This window comes from Macrotis lagotis, chromosome X (genome assembly GCF_037893015.1).
Source record: "Macrotis lagotis isolate mMagLag1 chromosome X, bilby.v1.9.chrom.fasta, whole genome shotgun sequence".
Taxonomy (NCBI): Eukaryota; Metazoa; Chordata; class Mammalia; order Peramelemorphia; family Peramelidae; genus Macrotis; species Macrotis lagotis.
The window spans coordinates 650,145,115-650,148,569 of NC_133666.1; the positions used below are offsets into that span (position 1 = coordinate 650,145,115).

The 3,455-nt window shown below is 45.2% G+C and overlaps 1 pseudogene; it reads left to right on the top strand.

Annotated features, from left to right (window-relative positions):
• Positions 1-2,118: 2,118 nt before the first annotated feature.
• LOC141501100 (coiled-coil-helix-coiled-coil-helix domain-containing protein 2 pseudogene) lies at positions 2,119-2,689 on the top strand (annotated as a pseudogene).
• Positions 2,690-3,455: the final 766 nt, after the last annotated feature.

Genomic DNA, 3,455 nt, shown 5'->3' on the forward strand with positions numbered 1-3,455 from the left:
TAGCCTTTTGTTATTTAATCCTGTCCTCAGTTTATAAACTTCTTCTCCAAGAGGAGAAAAGGTTTTAATCTGTATCCTTTGTATAATAATCCTGAGCAATTTTAAAATTCCAGGGCTATATGTGAATTCCTTCACCTTCAAGGCCTTTCAGTCTTAAATTGGCAACACCCTGGCTCAGGATATCTGGGTTTTATCGGCTATGTTCTGAATGTGTATAGCACAGAAGTCTCCCTTGCCTTCCCATGGCCCACGATGTCTGTGCCAGCTTGTGACTGTTGAACAGGTGTGATCCCAAGATATAAGTGAAGGAGGAGTGGAGGGATCTGGCTTCTTACTGAGGATAAGCCCAGGAAGGGGTCAGGACTTTCCTCGTGTTGTCTAGAAGCCTGGCTGGGTGATCTTTGACTCCCCCCAGCCCACTTTAAGGAGCCAAGGGCAGGGATTTGAATATAGATTTGCAAGTGGGCTCCCAGTGTGATCCTTGATCAAAGTCCTTCCTCTCTTCAGGCCTCAGTTTCCTAATATAGACAATAAGAATGTTTTCTGAAAGTCAAACACCTGGGAGGCTGTGCTGGTGGGGAGAGGCTAAGACTTTGAACTCTAATTAATCCTCATTCACTAGTTTTGCCTGGGCATGTTTCAGAAAGGAAAGCTAAGAGCTAAGCCTTGAGATTCTCTGACCACAGAAGCAAACTAGAATTTGACCCTTCTGGATCACACACACACACACACACACACACACACACACACACACACACACAAACACATCAGAATAATTACTTGAGTCTGAGATCTTCACTGTATCTTTTTGTTTGTTTGTTTGTTTCTACAAGGCAATGGGATTAAGTGACCTGCCCAAAGTCACACAGGCAATTTTTAAGTATCTGAGGATGGATTTGAGCTCAGGTCCTCCTGACTCCAGGGCCAGTACTCTATCCACTGTGTCACCTAGCTGCGCCCAATTAACTCTATCCTTAGCTTGATAGGAAACCTTGGACAAGTTTTTTTCCCTTGTCCGGGTCTCAGTTTTTCCATTTGCCCTAGATAGACTCTAAGGTCTCTTCCAGTTCATGCATTGTGTATTCTCAAGTCTTTTCCATCTCTGCTAAAATTTTGGGTTTTTTTTTTCCCCTAGTTCTGATACTATCTTCTAAGATCTTTCCCAGTTCTGACATTTTATGTTCTAAGCTTCCTCCCTATTCTTGAAATGCTTCTCTAAGGTTTCTCCCAGCTCTGACACCCTGTGTTCTACAGGTCCTCTCAACTCTTGCATTTTGTGTCCTAAGGACCTTCCCAGCTATGATATCCTATGTACTAAGGAACCTCCCTGCTCTGACATTCCCTATTCTTAGGGTACCAGCTCTGACATTTTCTGTTTTCAGGGTTCTCTCAGCTCTGTGTTCTAGGTGCCTTCCCAGTAATTCTATTCTTCTCTGGTCTCTTCCCTTCTCTTCTTGGACTAGACAGGAAGGTTCCCCTTAAGCTGGGGGACCTGCATCTGCCTAGACTTCTGAGGGAAAGGGAGAGGGAGCCCTCCTTTGGGTTCTTCCTATTAAGGTAAGGTGGATAAGGCATCTAAAACCTGATAATACCAGCTTGTTCTGGAGCCAACCAACCCAGAACCTCAGACTCAGGGCTGGAAGGAAGCTCTGTGAATATAATCTCTGCTTGCACAAGGCACAAAGTCCTGGACCTTGGATTGAAGACCTCCAGAACAGAAGACCTCCAGAAGACCTCAGAAGACCTCAGAACCTCCTACCCTCCAGAAACAGACCGGTTCATTTGAGGACACCTTTCATTGTTTTAAAGTTTTTCCTAACATAAAACACTAAATCTGCTTCTCTGGGATGTCCCTTTTCCTTTGTACCCAATGGTCCTAGTTTTGCTAAACAGAACAAAGTCAAATTCCTCTTATGGTAGCTAGATGGTCACAGTGGTTTATCTGCTAGACTTGAAATAGATGAAGACCTGAGTTCAAATTCTGCCTCAACCACTTAATGTGTGATATTAGACAAGTAACTTAAATTCTCTTAGTCTCAGTTTCCTCATTTGTAAAATGGGAAAAAATATTAGCATCTACCTCCCCAGGTTATTGTAAAGATCAAATGAGATAGAGCCATGCCGCGGGGAAGCAGGAGTCGGACCTCTCGGGTGGCGCCCCCCGGCCAGCCGGGCACCGCCGATGAGAGCGGCCCCGGCGCCAGCCGCCCAGACGCCCGCCCCAGCCCGGCCGGCTGAAGTCCAGGTGCCTGCCACCGCTCCCCGGCAGCCAGGCCTGATGGCGCAGATGGCCACCACCGCGGCCGGCGTCGCGGTGGGCTCGGCAGTCGGGCACACCATCGGCCATGCCATCACCAGGGGCTTCGGCGGCAGGGGCAGCACCGAGCCCGCCAGGCCCGACGTCACCTACCAGGAGCCTCAGGGAGCCCAGCCAGGGTACCAGTAGCAGCAGCAGTTCAACCCCTGCCACTACGAGATGAAGCAGTTCTTAGAGTGCTCCCAGAACCAGGGTGACCTCAAGCTGTGCGAGGGCTTCAGTGAGGTGCTGAAGCAATGCCGGTTTGCAAATGGATTATCCTAAATTGAGACCTTCAAAAGGAAGAAATGGAAAATTCATTTCTGAAGATCATTCTAATTTAGCATGATTCATAATTGGTAGCAAAATGATAAAAAAAAAAAAAAACTGAGACTACCAGTACTTTGTTCCTTTGTCTATTATATCCTTTCATTTCAGAATAGTGTTGGGGGAGGAGAATATTCCCACTAAAGAACATGAGGTGATATTAAATGTTGGGATGAGGCAAATGCTTGTGTGGTCTCATCAAAGTGAATGATTGTAATGTAAACTCTTAACAGAATGAACATCTTAAGTTATGGTCAATAATTCAAATAATTTTCTCCTGAAAAAAAAAAGATCAAATGAAATAATATGTATAACGTTTGGGAAATCATAAAGTGCTATGTGAATACTAGGTGATAGTAGCAGAAGCAGCAGCAGCAGCAGCAGCAGCAGCAGCAGCAGTAGCAGCAGCAGTAGCAGTAGTAGTAGTAGTAGTAGTAGTAGTAGCAATAGTAGTAGTAATAGTAGTAGTAGTAGTAGTAGTAGTAATGGTAGTGATGGTAGTAGTAATGTTGGTAGTAGTAGTGGTGGGAGTATTGACAGGGATTGGTGTCACCAATTTAAGATTGACAGACCCTGAAAGTGAAAGAATTCACATAGAACCCTGGAATTTTAAAAACTGCTCATGATGTATTATATAAGCCTTCAGAGTTTACAGATTAAAAGCTTTTCTCCAACTGGAGAGTCAGTAAGCAGCTTGAGGACAGAGTAAATAGCAAAGGACCAGACCAGGTGCCTGAGGGAAAAAGAAAGTGAAAAGGAAAATATGGCTGAGCTGAATGTGAGAGAGAAAAGAGAGCCATGAGGGCTGGCTTAGTCTGGCCATATGGCATAG